Below are 23,082 nucleotides of genomic sequence, written 5' to 3'. Positions count from 1 at the left end.
CAGCACCAAGCATAACTCAGAAGTCACCATGGCTGAGATGTTGTCCCCATTGCCTCCAGCTGCTATCGGTCAGAAGGATCAGGAGGAGGAGCTGGCAAGCTCCCCAGAACTACTGCCGATCTCGACCATATTATTTCAGGGTATTTTTCTTCATATATTATTAATAAAGGAATGTTGAAAACACTTCCTCCACCTCCCACCCCCTTGTAAGCTTTCCAAAGAGCCATGCCGAGGTTTCGAGACACCGCTGTGTGCATTGCTGGTCTCTCAGTCACCTGTGTGTCCTCCTTTTTTTTCCATATTGGCTGGCCTGGTTTGGCTGATATTGCAGCATCCCTTTGTGCTGTGCAGGGGCTGTATGGCGTGGGGAGCTGGGGGAGACACAGGACCCAGCCCAGGGCAGAGGGGTGATTCCTCCCTTGCACCAATGTGGGAAAAAGAGTGGGAAGAGCATCTCGCTGCCCTAGGGCTGGAGCCAAGCCTGTGGAAAAGCTCCCTGTGACCTCAAGGCATGTGAAGGGCTGTTGTTAATCACCGTAAGGAGATCAGTCCCCACTGTCCTGTGAGCAGGGCTCGCAGCAGGCTGTGTGGGACTCAGGTGACTCTGAGGACACCAGCAGCTGCCCATGCTGCACTGACTCACCCGCACACAGAGCAGGGAGGAGAGGACGATGGCAGTGGCTAACTCAGCAGGCTTCCCAAGCCAGGGCCTAGATGGCACCCTGTTTGAGAGATGCCCAAGCCCACTTCACGTGGCCACATGGGGGGCTAATCCCACTCCTGTGGGCATCACTGCTGTGCTGCAGCCGTGGGCTGGGTGAGGTACCGCTGTCCCTCATGGTTTGTCCTCCTGGACATCACTGCCTGCGGAAGTACACGTGCAAGATGGGTGCTGCCAGCAAAAGTGAAACCCACCTGTGGAGTTTCCTCGGGAGAGCCCTCCCCACTGACAAGTTTGGGAGTGAAGCAGCATAGAAACCTACTCATGTTTCCTTGGGTAACGCTCAGGCCTGGGGAAAATTTCCCAGGAGATCACCCTCAAACATGCAGATGCAACCCTCATCCAAAGCTCTGCCCTTCTGCTTGCCACCCAAGAGCAGAGAGTTGTTAGACAGAAGGATTCATCCACTGGAATTTGATCTGTGCAGTGCAGTCATCTTTTTCTGGCATAGTTACTGTAGGTCCTCTTCTCAGAGAGAAGTGGATGCATGAAGTAGCTGATATCTGCTTTGGGATGAGATGAACTGTACCTTCAGTACTTCAGTTTCTTGAGTGGGTCTGACATCCTTGTATGGCCAGGTCAATTCTTTCACCCCACAAAGTGACCTTTCTCATCTCCGCAGCCTTCACTGCCAGCCCCCGTACTGCACCCACTATATTTTCATCAGCCTTTCTCACCTTTTCTCAGCTTGTTTTCTGGAAGCCTCAGCTATGGCTCACTCCTTCCCATCCATGTGGTCCTTCTTTCTCCTGCATCATGCCTCGTGGTGTCACTGTTCACTCTCTCCTCCTTGGACCTGGTGCTTCTCCATGATGCTGCTTTGCTGTATCTTTCTGCTTTTTTTCCTCCGTGCATCCTTTCCTTACCCCTCCTTCTTCCTTGGGGCAATGCCTTGCTCTTTGCTGAGCTTGGTCCTTTGGCAAGCACACGCTTTCTCACCCCACACTATTTGCCCTATGCTCTGCTGGCACAGCACAGATGTGTGTGAGGTACCACTCACACACCCAGGTCTGTGATGTCCAGTGGTGAGCTCAGCTGGGGAGCTCAGCATGTTTTGTGCCTCTTTTCCCAGTTTGTGTCCATTGGGGTTGTTTGGCTGGGGATGGACGTACTTTTAAACCATCCCCTCTCCCTCAGTGCCCAGATGAGCCCTCTCTCTTCTGCTGCTTCAGACCCAGTGATGGGAACTGCTGGGGAGAGAATGACTTCAGGACATGATCTGTTTTCCCTCATGGCTGTGGAGATGCTATGTTTGTTGCTTCTTTCCCTGAGAAAACACAATTCCCCAGTGTGACAGCACTCCAACACTAGCTCGCTGCTACAGCAGTAGCTGACAAACTCTTTCAGCTCTTGGGCTGCCATCTTGGTGCCTTCTGTAGCAAGATGCAACAAAACAAGGAGCCATAGAGATCAAGCGGAGATGTCTGGGGAAGATGCCAATGTTTGGAAAGAGGGTGTTTCCCTAGACACAGCTGTCATTTCTCTCAGATTTGGTCAGGGTATCACCGGCAGCACAGATGCAGAGTAAGCCTCAGGATAGTAAGTTCAAAAAAAACCACGTCCCTGCGCATCTGCTCCTTTACCTCCATGCCAGAAGGAATGGCGCCTGTTATTTCTCCCAGCCACGAGGGACGTGGTGAGAGCCTGCAGACAACCTCTGCATATCCAGCGAACACGCTCTGGGCATCGGTCCTGTGCTTAGAGCACCATGGTGCCAGCACAGCAGTACTCCTGGGGGCACAGCTCCAAGTTACCCTGATTTACAGCTGCCTGCTCGCAGGCATCTGTGAGAGATGGGAGATAACACTCTGGCACAGGCATCTGCCAGACCGCAGCATGCCTTTGACCAAGGGGAGAGGGATGCAGCATCTTCTGCTGACTGAGAAAGCTCAGCTGGTTTTGCACATAGGAAGCTTCTTAAATGTGTTTCCTCCCACCCTCTGGCCTTTTGTTTTTCAGCCATGCTTGTTGCTGGTGTTGGAAAGCTGAACTCCCTGAAAGTAAACTTCCTTTCCTGCTACAAACTGACCTTCGCCGTCACTGGGGTGGCTGCAGCACAGGGAACAGGCTGCGTAGGTGCTCCCCGGTGCTTCCCATGCTGTGCCTGAGAGGCTGAGCTGTGGGATGGGTGCAGGGATGTGGGTCATGCAGGCAGCTGTGCAATGCAAGCCCAGCAATTCCTCCTCTTCCTCCCCTCTTCCCCCTGCGGGGAGGCGAAGGCAGCGGGCTGGCAGCAGGCACCAACACGCCTGTCCCTGGCGGATACGCACTCACACGGCGCGGTGCTGCAGGAACCAAAGCCAGGCGCTCACCTGGGGAGCTTGAGCAAGAGGTGGAGAGGTATGGTGCAACCAGGTCCTCTGCAACATCTCATGAACTGCTGAGCTTCCAGCTGTGCCGGAGGAACAGCTTCATGGAAACACACTCACAGCTCCTTCCCCATAATTCATTCTGTCGACCAAGTGTTAAATCCACTGCTTTCTGGGTCCTCCATTGCTCACTTTGATGTCAGCCCTTCCTCTATCTTTTTTTTTTTTTTTTAAATGCATTTCATTAGTGCCTATAGCTGACTTTCTGAGTCACTTCCCAAATTCTGATGCTTGTGCGTGACTGTATCCATCCCTGTAAAACCAGGTCAGGTACTTCAGCAGCAGCAGCCCGGGTGACATGCTGAAACACAAAGGGATGTGCTTCCCGTGCAGAGCAGGGTATGCCTCCCCCAGGGACACTGCAGATGTTCTTCCAAAATGGCAGCGACCAGTTAGCTGGGGATTTTGTCCCACACATTTTGAGGGGGTGAGAGAAAACACCTTACCAGGAGCAGGGGCTCAGCCACCTCTGTTCTCACTGTCCCTAACTTCCAGCATCAGGAGGAGTTCAGCCTTGAGGGTCTGGGTGGTCCTGTGCCACCCCATCGCTTGGGCTCTTCTTGCGCTGCGAGGGCATTCTGCAGGGATGGAGTGATGCTCTCAAGAAATAAGGTTACTGTCTCACCACAACAGCCAGACACATGACTGCCTCAAAAAGTGCAAAGCACATTGTCTCCAAAGGTTTGTAAAGCGATGCCTCTGCTCCCTGCCATCGGGAGGGCCCATGCCGCACAGCCAGACATCTTGCAGAACACCCACCTACACCAACTGCCAGTAAAAATTTTTATTTTACTATTAAGGCATGAGAAAGGATGTGATTATGTCATCCCATCACTATGTGACTGGGTGTCACCGGCCCAGCTGATCAATTGGTACCTTTGATCTGACATCTGGGTATACAGTTGCAGGCCATCCGGAGGGTTCCTGAATTTCCATCCTTTCCGCTTCGTCTGAGAGAGCACAAAAGCTCCGTTAGCAGCAATGCTGGCAGAGCTAAGAGAGAAGGAGGTTTCTGGGCAAGTGCTTGACTGTAATCCTAAACATGTCCCTGTAATCAGAGCCTCTGACTCAGAGCTGGGGGGATGCAGAGGGTCGACGTGGCCCACTCATCCACCGCAGTGAGTCACTGTGCCCCAAAGAGAAAAGGATCCTTCAAGCCTCACCCTGATACCCGTGAGCGATGGCAACGGGACATGTTGCACAAAGTACACTAAATCACAGGCGATTCTGTTGTGCAATGCATTACAATAGCCAGTCCCTATAGCACCCCACTTAACAGATGGCAGGAGCTGAGTCTTATTAAACAGGGTTTTCTGAATCACCCACACAGACAACAGAGGCAGACAGAAGAATAAAGCAATACCCAGCTTGGAGTGCCTTCTAGATCTCTGCGGGTTTGCACTTCTCTGTTCACGCTGTGCCTGTCTTGATATAGCGTTTTAGAATAAATTGTCTGAATTAGTTGGTAGCAAGTACGTGGTCCTCCCTGCTGCTGCCAGGGGACCACCAGACACCCCGCTCCCAGCTCTCAAACCAGCCCAGTGGCAAGCATCACTGTGAGAAGAAAACCTGAAACCAGGAACGTGCTGACGCCACCGATGTGCCCCATTTTCCCTGGAATTAAAAGTCAGGTGAATAAACTGCAAACCCTACATTTTTGTAGGGGTTTAGAAAGTGGAAAATTGGCCACATGCATCTGTGAGTAGCTGGAGAGGAGAAGGCAGCGTGCAGGGCTGGGGGAGGCAGGAGGACAGGCAAAGCAGATCTGCTTTGACAACTCTGGGAGCTCAAAGATTGCCAGCCAGGCAAGCTTATCGGTTTTCTTTGCATGAAAACTTAAGCCAGCTTGGCCTCAGCTAGGGGTGGGACAGCCTCAGGTGACGTGGCACCTGAATTTTGTCCAAAGAGGCCAAAGAGGCAGTTAACCTGGATGCTTTGCATCCTCCTCTGCAAACCTCAAGAGACTGGGGCTCTTTTGTGCAATTTTTGGTAATTCTGCTTGGGGGGCCACACAGAAAAGGGCACAAGTTAGCTCTCCAAGCCCAGCTCCCCATGTGCAAGGCTGCGTCTGAGCTGAGACGCTGGCGTGGCACAGGGGCATGAGTAGGTATGTGTAAGCCACAGCCACCTGTGGTCTTGCTGTGAGTGCAAGGGAGCTTTCCAGCCTTTGCCGCATCTGGCTTGGATCCAGCTGCAAATGATCCGGGGATGCCTTTTCCAGCTGCGGACTGACACTGTGGCAGGCTGGGGAAGCTGGAATCGCTGGGGGAGGGAAGGGGAGAGGAGGCACTAATAGCACAGTTGGGCTTAGAAGTGCAGGGAGGATCAGGCTGCTGCAAGCACTGGGGCCACCCGCCCTGCTGCAGGGAGCGTTTCCAGAGGCGCCTCCGGCTGCGTGCACAGTGAGAAAAAAACAGCCGCAGCAGCAGCGTCAAGTTGCAGACGTGCAGAAGGGCTCATGCCAAGGCTGCGCAGTCACAGGTGATCTTTCGGTCTGTACATTTTCCAGCGGAGCTGGCAGCCGCTTGCGCAGTGTGCATGCTTCGTTGGCTGTCCAAAGAAGGACCGGGGCGGGCGCTTATCCAGTCGAGGCGGTTTCGAGGAGCGAAGGCAGGAAGGAAAATTACCAACTTTGACACACGTTGCTCCCTGCAGGTCTCTCCTATTATAGCCTGGCAGGATGTCAAGGTGCACAGACACGACCCAGAGCCTAACACCCGGTGGCTGCTTCACCTCCTGTCCCACCCTTTTCACACAGGCAGGAGTGGCAAACCCGCTTCTGGCATACCAGGAAATCCTGGTTCTTGCTGTTATCAAGCAGGGAGGGTGGCGTTAGACAGCCTCGAGCTGCCACCAGTAGGACCTGCAGGAGGGAGGGAGGGAGGGAGGGAGGGAGGGAGGGAGGGGGGAAGAGTTCCGTTGGAAAAGAGTGCTGCAGCGCCGGGCAGTGGTTTGGACATGCTGGAGTGAAACTTGGCATCTGGGAATGGAGGGAATGTGTTTGCCCCGTAGACGTGGCACTTGAATGAGAGATCGAACAGCATGGCCGTGGAAATCTTGAGCCATCTTGAGAGGCAGCTAGTTAGCACGGGGGATGTGTCTGCAGTCCTGGATGCAGGTTTCACTGTGTTGGCTGCCCGTCACTTTCTAATAACTATTATTTATATGACCCTGTATCTCTTTCCTCTGGCCAGCACACAAGAAGCCAGTCGTGCACACACAGCACTACCCAGGATTGGGATGCCCTCTTGCCAAGAAATGAGGATCCGAGGTTCACAAGCCTTATTCTCGGGAATATTTATCCACTCTAGTGTGCCAGGGAGAATGCATTGTGGCATAGCAGCCATCCAGAGTAGTGGGAAATACTTGTTCCTGGTAAAAATCTTCTTGCAGTATGTCTTAATTTGCAGCATATAGCCTGTCTTGAAGCAGATGAGGGTGTCTTTCCACAATGCCACTCATTAAGAACTGAGTCTTAAAGCGAGCACTTTTGTGGAAAGGCTGGGAGAAATACACACATGCATTAAAGAACATTAGGTGTATATTGGATCAACATTCTTCCTCTTCACAAGTTCCTGCCAAGGGCTTGACTTCTAAACAAAATACGCTAAAGCTTTCCTCCTTGCAAATTCTTTCTTCTGGGGCAAGTTCCCCTTTGCTCACTCCCATGCTGAGCTTTCAGTCATTGTTTTTGCAGTCTGCCAGCACAACCTTGAGAGAAAGGACTTTGGCTGAGAGCTGAGCACATGGTACCAGCTGTACTGATTTCTACCTCCTGGTATGCAGCAGTGGACTTTTGCACTGTGCCTTCTTCACCTCCGCTTGTTAGGCTGAAACCTCTTGCCAAAGTTTCGTCTCTTCTGCTCAGCTAAATCAGCCCAGCTGCCAGAAGCAGCAGGTTTAGGCTCCTGCAGCCCTGCTGCCAGGGTGGGAGCTGCTGGCTGGACGCAGGCAGCCACGTGGGCTGAGGGACTGAAGGCACGGGAGGAATGCTGCTCTCCCAACAAACTTTGGGGGTGAGTGGGGGAAGCTGGAATGCAAGAGCAGACCAGAGAAGAGGAGGAAGCGAGAGGGAAAGGGAAATGCCCTGTGATGGATGGGAAGGAGAGCAGAAGGGCAGTGTAAAATCACCCAGGCGATGGGCAGGGTTTGAAGAATAAGGACAATAAAAGATGAGGGAGTGTTACAAGTGCCTAACCCTCTGGGGAGCTGGTGACAAACTGGACTCTTTTCCCAGCATGTCTGATGGGAACTGTGTTTTGAAAAGAAATAAAAAGGGTATTTTAGTGACTGTCTTTACCGTTGTGAAATAGTCAGGATCTTACACTATGCTTGCATTGCTCTGGATATAAAAAAAAAAAAAAAAAGCACCATACTTTGTGTTTTGTCACTTGTTTTGCTACCCTGTCCTTTTCTCCTTTCTGTACCTCTGGCAAGGAGAGAAGAAAGGCACAGCACTCTCCTCCTCCTTAGCAGGGCTTTGCACTGACTGACCCCATCACCTGCGTAGTGAAGTGCTGTTACCTGGCAATTCTGATGCTCTTTAGCCTCAAACAAAGGTCCGCATGAAACACAGGCTCTTTGTGTGAATAGAGGGAAATAAGGTGAAGAAATCATGTAATGCCAGAAGAGCAGCATGCCTGGAGAAAATGCTTGGAAGGGTGATGTGAGAAGGGAATGGTCCAGCCTCTTCAACAAACATTCGCAGGGCATTGGGACATGATCCGGAAAGTCCTCATTGTCCTCATGTCAGTGAGCTGTAAGGTTTCCATCCTGTCATGTGGCCTGCAGATACTAGTGACTACTGACTCCTTTCACCTGCTTCCCCTTTGCATGCCTTGGAAAGGGGTACAAAACTGTATTTGCACCTAGTCTCCTCTCTTGCTGTTGTTTTTCCTTCCAAAGTGTACCTAGCATGCCTGTTTTCTCTGGTAGCTCAGTGTCGAAGTTTTATTTGTTACCCCAGGAGACTTGTAAGAATTAGGGTCAGCCTGACACGAGAGGAATACTGTACAGAGATATTTACAGCTGTGTGCTACTCTTGTGTTGAGACCAGCGGTAATTAGGATCCAGGCCAGTGCCTTCGGTGAATAATGGTCTTGGTTACTTGGAAATATCAGATGGCTTCATCTTTATGCAGTTGCTACGGGGAGAAAAAGTTAAGTAAACAAAGAAAAAGAATAAGAGGAGGGAGTGGTGTTGGCATAGTCAAGAAGGGCAGTCAAAATGAGAGCAAGAAAATGGAAAACAATACCCTGGGTCTTCTCTTGCAGCCCAGAAATTTTCTTCATGCATCCTGATGGTGAAAATCCTTCTCTGTGAACCCTTGGGGTTCCTGTCCCTCAGAAACCTTCCTTGGAGGCCAGTTTCATTATTCAGGTGCCCCAGTGTTTCTAATATTTGTTTCTGATGCCTGACTTGAGGTCTTCATTGCCATGCAGCCCTGGAACACTAACATCCCTCATGTCCCATGGCCTCCTCAGCAGCTGGTGGTACTCAACAGCGCATACCTGGGGGACAGCACATGGTGCTTCTTTTAAGTTGTCCCTCTTTTATTAGGCGTATCCTAACATATAGGGTATGTATTACCTGGTATAGTCCACCTGACTTCCTCGGGGCATTTGAACCCTGAGATGGGAAGCTGAAAGCGAGATTATTTCTGGAGGTTTTCCAGAGCTGGTGCACTTTGCCTGCTGCATTATGCCTTCCCCTCCTTTAGATCAGGGAGAAAGGCTTTCAAATTCTTTGAAATATTTTGATTTCGTCTTTCCTCAGATAAATAAGATAACTTGAGGAAAGAGATTACACAGTGTCAATGTTACTGTGTGTCCACCTGTGGACACTGCTCTTGGCCACCTTTGCCAGACTGGCCTTGGAGCCCGTGGCACAAGCAGTGGTCCAGGCAGGTCCCATGAGTCGGAGGCCTCCACCTGGATTTTTAGGCCCACCTCCCTTATCCCGCCATTTTGCCACCCTGCAGAAAGCCTCTTGAGGAGCATCTGCGACGGATGAAACCCAAAGTGAGTAGGGCGGCAGGACTTCTCCTCCTCGCTGCTGTTTTTCCCTGGGCTTAGCAGGGGTCACTTCCTCTCACCGCGTTCCTCGTTGTGGCCTGCGCTTCCCTCTGGAGACGCAGCCTATAATGAGATCAAGATGGAGGGCAGCCTTGTAGTGGCCCTTCATCCTGCTTGAGCAGCAGAGGAGGGCTGCCAGCGCACTCAACAGTGGGACCAGGTCTGGTTAGTCTTGCCTTCGAGCAACCATGGAGCCGTTCCTTCCAGGGCAGTGTATGCTTGCTGTGATGACACCAAAAAAGCCTTGGCTCCTTGCAGGCTGCTGGCACACACGGCTCACTAGAGCACTGGCAAGTTTTTAAGGTTTTGTCAGATGGGAACAGTGGTGGAGAAAAGAAAAGTGAAACCAGATGTTTTTCCTTACGGTTGCTTCATATTCATATGGGGGGGAGAGGAGAGGCCATAAAAATGTCATAACCCTTGATCCCTGAGGCTCAGCATTATACCCTGAAAAAGCCAGCGCCATAAATCCACACCTCCACCTCAGCAGCCCCGGGGTCCTGAAGGGGCAAGACTGTCGCGATGGCTGTGGGGAGAGCCTTTGCATTTGTCGGCATAAACAGAGGAAGAAGCCTTTTGAAAGTTAGCACCAATAGGCTACTTTCATGAGATCAGTTATTTTTTCAGATTTCTCTGGGGATGCATCAGTGGAGAATCCTGAGGCTGACTGGCAGGCTTAGAAATTTGGGATGCATCTGCGTCTGCATAGCAATCCATCTACCCTGCAGGCTGTGCTGAAGGAGCTGAGTTAACTTTATCCTCCCCAGCCTGGGTGCCCCACCGTCCGCGGCACTGTCGGCACTCGGCCTGCGTACCGCCAAACTGCAGGCAGTGGCTCTGGTCACAGGGACCGGCTGGCACCAAAGGAGAGCTGACAGGGAAAGTCTGACTCCAGTTGACTCTTTTTTTTTTTTTTCTTTTTCTTTTTTAGTATCAGAGAGGCTGCTTGCTGTAGGCAGAAAATGAGGAGTGCCAGGCAGCCTGCTGCAGGAAAATGTATGTGTGTGTGTGAGAGAGAGAGCGAAAGAGAGAGGAGGAGAGGAAATGAAAGTGGTGCACACACATGCCTCCAGCCAAACAAGGATTGAACAGAGAGCAACCAGGCCTTTTCTGCCCCATGCTGTGATAACTGGAAGTTTTTCTTGGTATTTCTTTTTCTTTTTCTTTTTTTCTTTTTCTTTTTTCCTTTTCCATGCCTGTTTTGTGCCTACATGCCAGGTGAGGCATTAAGGAAAGGCAATCCCCAATCTGAAGCAGATTGCGGGTGCTGTGGTGGGAGGTGACTTCAGCCCCCGACTCGGACTCTGAATCCCAATTTCCCTGCAAGGTGACTAAATTTAGTCCTGTTTTGGTGGGTAACCTGTGTTATATCCCATATGATGCTGTGCTGTGCAATGTGTACTTATAGTTACAGTGCAATACATACTGACGGGTAAAAAAGAACAGTATGGAGGGTGGGAATGTGTGTAGGTGGTGATAGAGAGGGCAGTGGGCTTGAACTCAGAAGATTTCATTTTGGATCTCAATTTGGCCGAAGGCTCCTGTGGTTTCTGTGGTCAAATCATGTAAACTAGCTTTTAGTGTCTTCTGCCCTTTTGCAAAGCAAGCATGCTGCCTTCCTTAGTCTCCACAGGGTTCTGCAATTGCAAGCTCCCCAGGTAGTATGACAGAGTAATACAACAAATTGGTTAGAATAATTTTTAAAAGTATTTTCATATGTGGGTTAGTCATCCCGTAAAGTAATTTTGTGGAATGAGTGCAGTTTTCTTTAACTTCGGAAAACGTTTTACTCATGAAATGACTGAAAGTTTGGACATTTTGTGACAAGAATCACAGACATTTTATCTCACTGCTTGATTTCTCTTCTCAGTTGCCACACAAAGTGACTGAAAGTTGGAGACATTCGCAAACTGCCTGGCATTGTCGTCACACTACTTGTGTGAATGCTGGCACTCTGGGCATCCTGTTGCACTGTGGCTATCAAAAATAGACTTCTGTGGGTGACTGTACTTCCAGCAATTTTATATTGATTGGGATATTATTGGAGAGATGCAATTCTTCCAGTCCTTCGTCACTGACTGTGTTTTCTAAACCTCTGATCGATCTCATTTGTCTCTCCTGGACTCTTTCCAGTTGGTTGGTTTTGAAGCATTGCATCCAAAACTGGATGGCAGTCTAGCTTAGGCCTGGCTAGCCCACGGTGGACGTATTACTTCACTTGTCCTGAGGGATTTTCTCCTGTTTATACATCCAGCATGTTGTTTGCCTTTTTCATAATGGTGTTGCAGTGCTGGATGACTTTCAGTGTATGACCCTGAGCCTGCTCTGCAGAACATGTACCTAGCCAGTGGCTTCTCCATAGAACCATAGCATCATTTAGGTTGGAAAAGACCTTCAAGATCACCAGGTCCAACCATCAACCTGATCTACCAAATCCCATCACTAAACCATGCCCCTTAGTGCCATATCCACCACTTCCCTGGGCAGCCTGTTCCAATGCTTGACCATCCTCTCCATGAAGAAATTATTCCCAATATCCAATCTAAACATCACATCCTATATCTTGGGAACTTAGGTATTTCTTCCAGTGTATGGTACCGTGTTCCTGGGACATGTGAAACGCGTTTTCTTTTTCTGTGACCATTTCTTCAGTTTTCCTGGTGGTGAGGCTGGTAATCATAGAATCATAGAATCATAGAATATCCCGAGTTGGAAGGGACCCATAAGGATCATCAAATCCAACTCTTGGCACCGCACAGGTCTGCCCAAAGTTTAGACCATGTGACTAAGTGCACAGTCTAATTGCTTTTTAAATTCAGACAGGCTTGGTGCAGTGACTACGTCCCTGGGGAGCCTTTTCCAGTGTGCGACCAATGGAAAGAAACTTTTATAAGGGATTCAGACAGATGTTCAATATTAATTTGGGGAGGTTGGCTTGGGTAATGGAGTTGCAGTGGGCCAGAGCTCTGCAAGACAGAGGCAGATGTTATGTGTGAGACTGAAATGTAAGGGCTGATGTTACAATACACTGTTAGCTCTGTCAAGGGATGGGTGTTGCTTTAGAAGTAATTACAAAAGATTGCCTGGTTGTAGAAATGAACGTAAGAATAGTTTTACATCTCTCTTTGAGTTAGTGAGTTAGTAATAGCCAGAGGGTGAGGATTTCATGTGCATACCTACTACCTCCTGGCATTTTGCAAAATGACCGAAAACTTCAGCCAGTTTGCGAAATGACTGGTTTCACAATATGAGAACTTAACGTATGTGCTTTAAAAGGCTGCTGTAACTGAAATGGAGCTGTAACTCAACAGCGGGTTTGACTGTTCAGCAAGAAATGAAATTCTTCTGCAGAGACAAGAGGCTGCTCTCGCCTGTCAGGCAGTCTCCGGTCAGGCAGGGCAGAGCACATTGGCACCATTAGAAAGGAAAGACTGGCCTTTAGACTTATGATAGCCTGGAAACTCCCCTCGTGCTGGAGTTTTTTGCTGCTGTTAAGAGCCTCTTCCCCCACCCGCTCGTCCCTGCTCCTTTTGCTTCAGTTGAGCGCAGCAGAATTTCTCTGGGATTAAAACCCCCTCCTTTTGCCATGCAAGTGTTGGGAGAGGAGGGCGATTGCTGGGCAACTGATGAGCTGGGGTGAAACAGTGTTGAGAAAGAGAGCACAATGTTCCTTTCTTTTTATGGAAAGTGATATATTACTATAGGCCACAGTAATCCAAGGTCTGCTCTTAGCTACTTCACGATTAGCGAACAGGCCCCACTTGTGCTGTACCGACCATTTGTGCAGCTGTGGTAGACATGAGATGTCAATTAATCTTGATTTGTGCTGTAGGATTACTTCATATGAGAGGAAATGTATCGTTGGGTTTGGTTTCAGGGTAAGTAGATGGACATCACGCTATCTTTGCAGGCAACACATGGGCCTCTGCTGTGCAGCACAAGCTCTCGATCCTCACTGGAACTACCCCTGCTAATTCCCTCTCTTCTTGGGAGCCCCAGCTTGGTCTAAAAGATGGAGCAATCAGCACACAGTACAAAGTGTTTCGCAAACTTTGCCCAGTCTGTCCCTGTGTCACACCCATTTTAGGAAAAAAAAAAAAAGGCTTTTGCTCAGCCATATAAATGGTTGTATTTATTATTTGCATGGCAGCTCAAACTTTGTGATATACAGGGTAAACACAGAAACAGGTGAAGTCCTAGTTCTGCACCAGAGAGCACAAAGTCTGCACAGACAAAACAAATAAAAAGACAAAAAATATGTAGGAGAGCACACCCTCTGAGAACAGACAAGTGTTGTGTTTTTGTGTTCCTTCTACCACCATTCTGAATCAGAGAAAAATGAGTTTACCTTCAAAACCGCAAGGCTTAGAGCGATAAATAAACAGCAAACCACAAATGTGGCATTCTTCTTATTTGCTTCTTTTGCAAGATGATATTGGTGCAGAAGAGCGAAGCTCTTGTCTCTGAGGTGTGATGAAAAACACAAACTAATGGGACTTGGGACAAAAACATGAGACCTGCCAAACTGTTTCTCAGCTCAGTGCCCGTGTGTACTTGTTTTTTTCTTTATCCGAGATACCAACCAGCCCCTGCTGCACAAATCCACCCTCCCTAAGGACCAGACTGCTTTGCGATCAGAGCAGGGCAGCACATGCTGGCTGACCTAGCCAGTATGGGTCAAAGCAGGGGAGAGGGAATGGCATGGGCTTCGGCAAAAACTGCTCAGGGACCTGGAGAGCCGGGGCTGAAGTCCTCGCCACTGTGTGTACGCAGCGACTGCTCCCTGCCTGACCTCGCTAGGCTGCAGCTAGCTCAAGTATGCCAGCCACGCTGATTGTAATGTGGAGATCACTGTACACGAGCCAGAGGAGAAAATAGCTGGGCAGATGGTGCTATATTAAGGCGAGTGTCTCAGAATTGTCTGCTGGGACACGCTGGGGGCAAGGGCCTATGTTGGCCTCACTTGCTCTCTGCTTTCCCTGGCACCTCCTCCTTTTCTGCCGTTTTCTTTCTTCCTGATGGATCCTCCCTTGCTGAAGGCCCTGGGGCTGCTACCTCCGCCTGGAATTTGGAGGAAGATGACACCTGGTTGTACAACGCCTGCGCCCCACCTGTGTTCAAGCAAGCCAAAGGCCCCCCTCATTCACACGCCCATGGTCCAGCTCTCTGCTCCACCACGGGTCTCAGGGCAGGACAGAGGCAGCAGTTTTCTGCAGGGATGGGCTGGCATGGGCAAGGGAGGGCCTCCTAATCTTCCTCGTCAGCAATCAGCTTTCTTCTCTCCAGTCATCGTGGGGGAAGGACTTGCAGCAGCATGTTGTTCTTCTTCCTCTCCCAGCCTCAGCTCCCCTCCTTCCCCACCCTCCCCACTCAGCACCGGCCTTGCTCCTCTTCCCTGCCAGCTGAAGGTGCCTCCCTCCCAGCTCTCCCTGCTGGTTCCCAGCTCAGCTCCAGCGAGCAGGGCAGCAGGCAAGGGTGGGAGGGGAGGACAGTGACAAGACACAGCTGCTGGCCTCTCCTCAGCAGCTCTGAGAGTGGCCCCTAGTGACCAGAAGCGGGGCGGGCTGGGCATGGACCACCGCATGGCATCCTCTCAGCAGGTCAGTGTGCACTCCCTCAGGGTTGCCTTCTGCAAACAAACAAGACCCATCCAGCAACGAAAACAAATGGAAGAGAAATGCTTGGGTTGATGCAACTGAAGGGCCTGAAGATTTGTGGCTTTACGTTATTACCTTTAAGTTTTTTTGGTGTCACTAAGATAATTTCCTAGGGCAGGGAGGTCTCAAGGAAGCTCGTTGAAGTTCCTTTCCCATCTCTTTCCCATCTCTGCTGCAGTACAGGGTCCATACATTGCAGGGCTTCTCCAGCCCTTTGAAACATCCTAGTGGATATTAAAAAAGAAAGCAGCTGAAAACATGTGGAACAGTCATCCTCCTTTATCAGTGCAGGCATCTGGTGTTTGGGGGGCTTGGAAAGGAATGGAGCTGTCTGGACAGATGTGATATGAGCTCCAGCATGATGTATCTGGGCTGTGGCTGGGACCCAAAGCTGGTCACCACAGAGAACTGGAGCACAAAGAAGCCCAGGAGTTGCTATAAGTAACGGTATTTACGTGTTCAGGATCTAACACGTATGGAGAGAAAACTGGCTCCTTTCACCAGTCGGCGAGTGAAGGGATCAAAGATGGCAATGCTAGGAGTGATCATGGTGGGTGTCAGAAGGGCTGCTGGAAGATAAAGAAACAGCAGCAATGCTGGAACAGTGACACAGGCACACAGGGGCGCTGCAAAAGGCATGTGGGACAGTGGCCATCATTTGCTCTTTATAGCACACATCTTACTTCACTCTACCATTGTAAGAATAATTTTACCATCTGTGAACAGTTTTCATGACACTCCTTTTCCACACAGCCCTTCCACAATTATTTTTTCCATATTAAATTTGACAGTTTTTAAGTGTAAGATTGTCACAGAAAAAGAATTTTATTTTATTTTATTTTATTTTATTTTATTTTATTTTATTTTATTTTATTTATTTATTTATTTTTCTGGCTCTTGAACATTTAAAAATCTTGTCCACAGCATTGCTCCCAAATAATTTTTGTAGTTGTTTAAATGTGATGCTTCTGGGTTTATCTCGTGCTTCATTACCATTGTGAGCAAGTGATATTTTGCCCCAGCATGTTGTAGTAGGGAAGAGCCAAGTGAAATCCCTGGCTGCCTGATGCAAAGTATCTGTGCTTGAGAGAGGGAAATACTAATTCTGTTGTAAAAAGCAATGTGACATGCCATCTGCACAATGCTGGGCAGTTATGGTCATTCACGTTCAAAAAAGATTGATTCACACTGGAACAGGTGCAAAGAAAGGCTGCGGGAGGATTAGGGCACTGGAGAGCTGGTGTTATAAAAGTAGATGGAAAGAGCTTGGCTTATTCAGCCCAGTACCATGAAGGCTGAGAGAGGGATATGATCGCTCTCTATAAATACATCCTGGAGGTTAATGCTAAGGAAAAAGAGGAGCTATTTAAGTTAAAGGACAATGCTGTCACAAAAGCAAGCAGGCATAATAGACTTGTCCTCCATAAATCATGGGATCACAGAACGGTTTGGGCTGGAAGGGACCCACAGAGATCACTTAGTCCAACCCGCCTGCTACAGGCAGGGTCATCTTCCACCAGACCAGGTTGCTCAAAGCCCTGTCCAAACCAATTTTGAATGCTTCCAAGGTTGGTGCACCCACAACCTCTCTGGGTGATCTGCTCCAGCCCCTCACCAGGGTCTGCAGGGCCTGTGGGACAGGCGGGGCCCTGCCCGCCAGCCATGTTGTCTCCTCTTGCGCCCTCCTGTGGAGGATGGCTGGGTGCCTGCCAGGGGTGAGCTGTTCTCACACGGCTTTCACCAGCCCACGGGCTGCAGCCATCGCAGTCTCAGTTCTGCCTGGAGAGGGAAGAAATCCCACGTGTGAGTGGCCAGTTTTGTTTCGTGGCTGGAGGAGGAGGGGTTTGCCTTTGGACACGGGATTTGGGGCTGTGGAAGGAGATGCCACCTGGCCTGCTGCTGGCCGCATGGTGGGACTGGGCCGGGGAGCACCAGCGGCACTGTGGGCAACATTGTGTGGCCTTGGCTGGCCAGCCGGCATGTCCCCAGGAAACTGTGCACATTTTGTCCCTGGCACAAAGCATGGCTGGCCTCTGGATTCAGCCCCGAGAATATCCCTCTGGGCGTGTGTCACTTGAAATCACTTGCATCGTGTTGTGCGTTGAGGCTCTAACTTCTCCTCAGATCTCGCTGCCTAAAAATGTTGGCAGTGTGAGCCTAAGTTGCTCTCGGTGATGGGAGCAGAGTTGCTGGTGGCTTGCCAGTCCCGTTTTATTTCCACCCTGGGTCATACGCTCACAGTGTAAGGAGACTTCACCTCCGGACCAGCAGGATGGAGAGGCACTGCCTGTCCTGCATCAGCATGAGGCTTTGTCTCCTGCTGAAGTGCTCAGCAGAGGCAGGAGTGGCCGAGCTGCCTTTTCCCCTAAGGAAAATGCTGCCTCTTGCTTTCGGGACGCTGTGCCAGTGCAGGGCTTTGGGCCCATGGCTGCTCTGCGGTCAGGCAGTTGACCTGAGGACCAGGTTGTGCAGAGCCATGAGGATCACGTCGAGGTGGCAGGGTTGGCTTTCATGGCTCCGCACTGCAGTCACAAGTGTCCTAGCTTGTATGTTTCAGGGTCTTTTTTCCCCTCCTTTTCATTACATGAGGCTGAGGGCAAGCCATGGAATGCATATTTCACAAAGGACTTCCATTCAGCTGTTAAATCAGGAAGTTTGCCAGAAATGTAATTCTTTCATATATCTCCAGGATAAAAGCTGGGCAGGATGGAGGATGGCTCATTCAGGATGAGACATTACAACACTTTTCTTCCTGGCATAAGACGGTATGTGGCTGTACTTACTGCCTGTGGGTAGGTGCTTGGCTAACAGTGCTTCTTTAAGAGAAGATTTAATATAGTTTTTTTTTTTTTTTTTAATACCTCTTCTCTTGCTTTGCCCAATGAGTTTAGCTTTTTGGGACATCCTGTATCAGAAAGGGACACTTTTCTGTATGCGTTAGATACCTGCTGCCCTCTTATGGCTGACTGTCTCTATGAGCACTGTGACAGCATGGTTTTTGTGCATTCAGTGAAACTGGCTTAGCTCAGAGCTTTTTTCTAGCAATTTCATAGCATGGGACAAATCTCTGTAGAGAGAGTCTGGACAGATCTCTTCATCTCTCCTGGTGGTACAACATGTCTCTTCCCCTCACTCACTTCAAAACTCTTCCTTAGCACCACTTGCTTCTGCCACATCTCATCCTGCTTAAATCCTGTTAGGAAAGTACTTGCCTTTCCTAATTTCTTTAACTGTTCAGAGGATGAACAAAGAAAGAAAACAACAGTGTGTCCATTGAACTCATCAGCTTTCTGCAGACCACAAGAGACCTCCAGAACACTGTCGGGGAGACACTGGATTTACCAAATACTTGGAGAGAATGCAGACAGCTGTATTTGTGAAAGGCTTTACTGTGTTAACGGAGACATGTACTGTCAACTTCTACTAGTTTATTACCAGAGGTGTAATAATGTCTGTTCTGTTCTGAGAAAGCTATCGGTGCCCTGCCTGCCTTGTTGACTTAGGGGGGATTAAGTTTCTCACTGAGTGGAGACCATGCGGTTCACTGCTGAACTGCTTGCTGCTGCTTATCTATGGGCAAGGTACAGCCTGCTGATCCCTCAAGAGCATTTCCTCAAACAGCATGGGCTCTCTGGAAAGCCTGGTGCTCATCACGTGTTGTGAAGTTCCTGTGGTTTTCTCCACGAAAAGAAAATCTTAAAGATTGTCTGGAGGTACACTGCTGTATTGCAGCAGCAGAAGGGAAGAAGTAAGATATCTGGAAGGAATTTTGCAGATGAGTTAATGATCAGCGGAGCATGAAGAATGGTACCAACACAGCCTGCATCTCTTTGCCAAGGAATCTAGCATCCTACTGAGGACTGGAGGCCATAAGCAACAGGGGAAAATGAAAGATGAATTGCAGTTAGGCAGACAAACAAGCAGTACTGGAGGAAAGTTCCAGCAGCTGGAGCTGAACTTCATTCACAGTTTTCTCACTCTTTTGACTTAACTGCTTTTGCTAATTTTGATAACAATCTCAATGAGAACGCGGGATCACGACCGTTGTTATTTCATCAGAGTTAGCCAAACTTGGTGAGAGTTTAATGAAAACAGCAAGGCTGCACTCTTTGATGTTCCCTCTTCTATCTAGCTCTGGAAAGAACAGTTTTAGAGCTCTATTTTTAAAATTTATTTTAAATCTGGGTTTGTACATTGTGGAAGGTGGGGGTGAAAGTCTGGCTTCATTCAGATCAGTGGGAGTTTTGCCATGATTTGCATGGGCCAGAATTTCATCCTTGTTTATGTAGTTTTGCAGCCAGGCTGAAGAGCTATTAAGATGCCTGGGCCAGAAAAAAAAATCTTGAATCTCAACATTTTTTTCACTATTGCAAACAGTTGGGGTAAAAATGCTGGGAAAGTCCCAAGGAAATTGAACTGGTATAGAAGTCATGTGTTTAGCTGGCTGTGTTTTAGATGCTTTTTTGTGTTCTCCATCTTCTCTCTCACTGCCTGAACTGAGAATGATTTGCTGCAGATCAACCCGATCTGCAGAAAGCTGCAATCCTGATGCGGAGCCATCTGCATTGCCTTCAATGGCAGGGGAATGCTGGGTAGCTTTTTAAGATCAGATAATAGCTGGGTGCAAGACAACCTGAAGTCTGAACATACTTAGTAAGCAATGTTCCTGACTAATGTAGGCAGCAGTTGGTTTAATAGCAATCCACATCTGGTAGCCAAGGCGCTATGGGATGTGCTTGGATCAGGTTTGGGCATGCACCAGATGAAAAACTGCTCTGTTAGGCGAGTTGCTTTTTGTAAGCTGCCATTACAGGTCAGTGCAACACTGAGCCATGTGTGAGGTTTTCTAGGTCACACTTTTGTAACCGTGAATTGGCACCCATGGGGTTTTCAGGTGGTCTTTCTATATCTAGTAGCACTCATCAGCTTCTACATTCCCCAGTCTGTTTCTGCACAGCCAAGAGCATGTGCAGCTGTTCATTTCATTTGACAAATCCTGCACCTCATATTCCAGGATAAGTCAACATACTTAAAGTTTCTGTTTTGGGTAGAACAGTGAAACCAGTTTTGGGTAGAACAGTGAAACCAGTAAGTGGCAGTGTAGCTTTTACCCCAGTAGTTGTACTGATTTTAAAAATGGTTACAGCTATGCAGCTTCATTCCCTAAAACATCCCTAAGGATGCAATGTGCCAGACAAACTAATCTGAGCGTCCGCAGAAGTCTGTGACACTTGAAAGTGGTTGTGTGATTTTAAATTGATTCAGTTTAATTGTGTATCAACCAAGCATGTTCTGTAGGGAAAGTTACACTGGTACCACGAAGGCTGTACTGCATTATTAGAGCAGGCATCTCTTAAGGTAGAGGTTTGAGCTAAAAATAAGCCACTCAGTCCAAGTGGCCACATAAGGTTGTGCTATGCTACATAGCTTATCTGGTAGCAGTGACTTCAGAGGAACTACGCTGAAGAATGCAAGAAGAAAATTTGGTCCCAGGCTCTGATCTCAGAAGCTCACATAGGCCCCAGAAGTGTATAAAGCAAGCATTTATGCTTGTTTGGTGCAGCACTTTATCTTCTTTGCACAGAATATGCCTCAGAAGAATCAGAATCTGGTCAAGTACAGACTAATCCTGGACCTGAACATGATGGCTGAAGAGTTGCTGGACTGGATCCTACAGGCCTTGTTAAAAAAAAAAAAAGAAAAAGAAAGAAAGAAAGAAAGAAAGAAAGAAAGAAAGAAAGAAAGAAAGAAAGAAAGAAAGAAAGAAAGAAAGAAAGAAAGAAAAAGTAAAAAAGGAAAAAAAAAAGGACAAACCCAACAGTCCTGCTGACACAGGTTGGATTTTTGCTTGAGGGAGACCTACAAGGTTTGACACTTGGTGAATGAAAAGTGAAATAGTTGGGGTAAGTTTCCCATTTCTTAAAATAAACATGCCAACACTCCCATCAAAAACAATGCTCTGAACAGAACCAGTTTGTCTTTGTCTCTTAGTCAGGACCCACCAGAGAGAATTCTGTTGAATCTTGCCAAGATGCTGGTGGCTGCAATAAATTGGATATAAACAGGGCAAAGGGACAGCCCACGGGACTTCCCTTGCCCCCTACCAGTGGAAAGGGATGGGTGAGATTTCCCTGCTGTTCAGCTGCTGGTTAACAGAAGAAGCTGTTTTCTATTTGGGCTTGCACTGGTTGAGCAGCTCCGTCTGCAGCTGTATCGTGTTACACACTGTTATGCAACCCCATCCTCTCTTGCAAACAATGACAGGAGCAACCTAAATCATGAAACATAAAGACTATAATTAAAGAGGGGAAAGTGCTTATTTTGCATTCGGATACCCACAGCCAATTCAGATTAGCTGAACTAGCAAATCTCTTGGCATAGGCTTAATGAGGATAACATTTGCACTGGACTAAATGATGGTTGTTTTACCCCACTGTCGGCCAAGACAGTAGTGTAACCTGACTAATGCTGTCATGGCTTGGACAGTTCTCTCTCTTCTTGACAGACAGTGAGATTTACACCAGGAACAGGAGCCTTAAAGTCAAAGGCTCTGCCTCAGATTTCACGACCGCTAACACCCAGGGGAGCCCTGGTCCAGGATGATGCTTCAGGTCCATGTCTTATGAAGGGATGTTTGCAAGTCCACAGATCTGACAGCATCAGCTAAGACTTGGAGCAGTAACTCCATGCTGGGCATACCCCTGCACACTGGTTGGGAAGTTTGTGCATCCATACAGCTTGCTGCTGCATTTGGCTGTGAAAAGTGGAAGCCCCCAGCCAGGAATTCTGAATTTGAAGAGCGTGTGACTGTGCAAACGCCCTAAAGCTTCAGAAAGGAAAATGTTCTTGAGTCCCGTACCTCCTCCCTCCCACCTCTTATAGAAGAAAAAAGTCATAGATTTTAAGATCTGATATTTTAGATTTTTCTTGCTGGAGGTCTTCCTTGGGGAATCTAGATTAGTAGCTTACTCAGGCGTTAATGGAACAGCAGCTGTTTAATGTTAAACAAAGAGAGATTTTTGTCCAACTGATTGCTAGATATTTGAGTTAAATAAGAATTAATTAAGAATAAAGGCCCCGCTTCCCTTTTTGCATGCAGTTTTCACCCTTGTGAGCATCTCCATGGGACTCATTTGAGTTTTCTGATTTGTGCGACAGTCGTTTGGACTCCATAAATTCTGAGTAATATGAAAAAAAAAAAAAAGTAAATGTTATTATATAGCAGCCTTGGTGGCAGATGAAACTATATACCTGTGAAATCTTCAGTTGACCCCAAGGATATCCAGTGGGGGGGAAAACAGCCTAAGTGTAAAATATGGGGAAGATGATTCAGCACAATTTTGATGCTGGTAGCTCCACCCATCTGTTTTAATCATACATCTTCCCCTTTTCTTGCTGTAATCGTTTTCTACATGTAGTTAGAATTATTTTACAGATCACTGAATGCCAGAAATGATGCAAGTTACACTGTCCCAGTATCAGTGACACCCACATCTTGCTAATTTATATTGGATATGAAGATAATTACCCGTGACTTTAGGCAAGTAGGACAGCAGTTTAGTTTATGGAGAGTTCTGCAAAATACTGATGATAAAACACTGCAGCATCTGTACCCCTGGTTGCAAAGTGAATACTTTCTTGTCCCACTGCTGTCAAAAACCTTGCATTATCCCTTGCCACAGCCATCCCATCACAGCCAAAAGCTTATCTATCTGAAGGGTCAGGCAGCTCCTCAAATAGGAAGACGTTGCACGATATTGAATAACAGCTCTGTTTCTACATACACATGCATTTTTCACAGTTAATCCCTCATTCCTTTTCCTCACTCTCTGAGAGGAAAAGTTCAGGCATCTTAGCCTTGAAAACAGCTCTTTGCTGCCCAGACAATTAGCTAGATTTAAGATGCAACAGGTTATTCCGCAGAGGCATCATTAGGGCTGGGGGCTGTGTATAAGAGGGAGCAGTATCACATTTTGCTGACTGCAGTATCAGTCAGACACGAGATACTGCTTGTACCAACACAGCGAGCTAATTCTCCATCCCAGACGTACCTACAGCCCAGCTTTCCCTCCAGGCCCCACAGCCACCTCCCTCTGGGTTTTGGGCCCCCCATTTCTGTGCACATCCTGGGACAAGAACCACAGCAAACCTGGACCAGCCTAGTCCTGCTCCTGCTCAGCTTTGCCATCGGCTTTGGGTGGGAACCATGATGATTTTACATGCTAACATGCCCTTAATTGCATCTGCTTTTAGATGCCTCC

The 23,082-nt window shown here is 48.3% G+C and overlaps 2 long non-coding RNA genes across 2 annotated transcripts in view; one reads left to right on the top strand and one right to left on the bottom strand.

Annotated features, from left to right (window-relative positions):
- The window catches only part of LOC310895213, a 52,868-nt gene extending 52,687 nt beyond the window's left edge, over window positions 1–181 (top strand). The window contains exon 8 of the long non-coding RNA XR_014580539.1: window positions 4–181. This is a non-coding gene — a long non-coding RNA (uncharacterized lncRNA). The remainder of the gene's footprint in view (window positions 1–3) is intronic.
- Window positions 182–15,718: 15,537 nt separating this feature from the next.
- LOC310895218 lies at window positions 15,719–23,030 on the bottom strand. The gene is made up of 2 exons (XR_014580546.1): window positions 22,971–23,030; window positions 15,719–21,999 (listed from the first exon to the last, which is right to left on the bottom strand). It is a non-coding gene; the product is annotated as an uncharacterized lncRNA (long non-coding RNA).
- Window positions 23,031–23,082: the final 52 nt, after the last annotated feature.

This window comes from Anser anser, assembly GCF_964211835.1.
Source record: "Anser anser genome assembly, chromosome: 2".
Taxonomy (NCBI): domain Eukaryota; kingdom Metazoa; phylum Chordata; class Aves; order Anseriformes; family Anatidae; genus Anser; species Anser anser.
The sequence above is the reverse complement of the archived record's forward strand: the minus strand, read 5'-3'. Positions and strand labels throughout refer to the sequence as shown.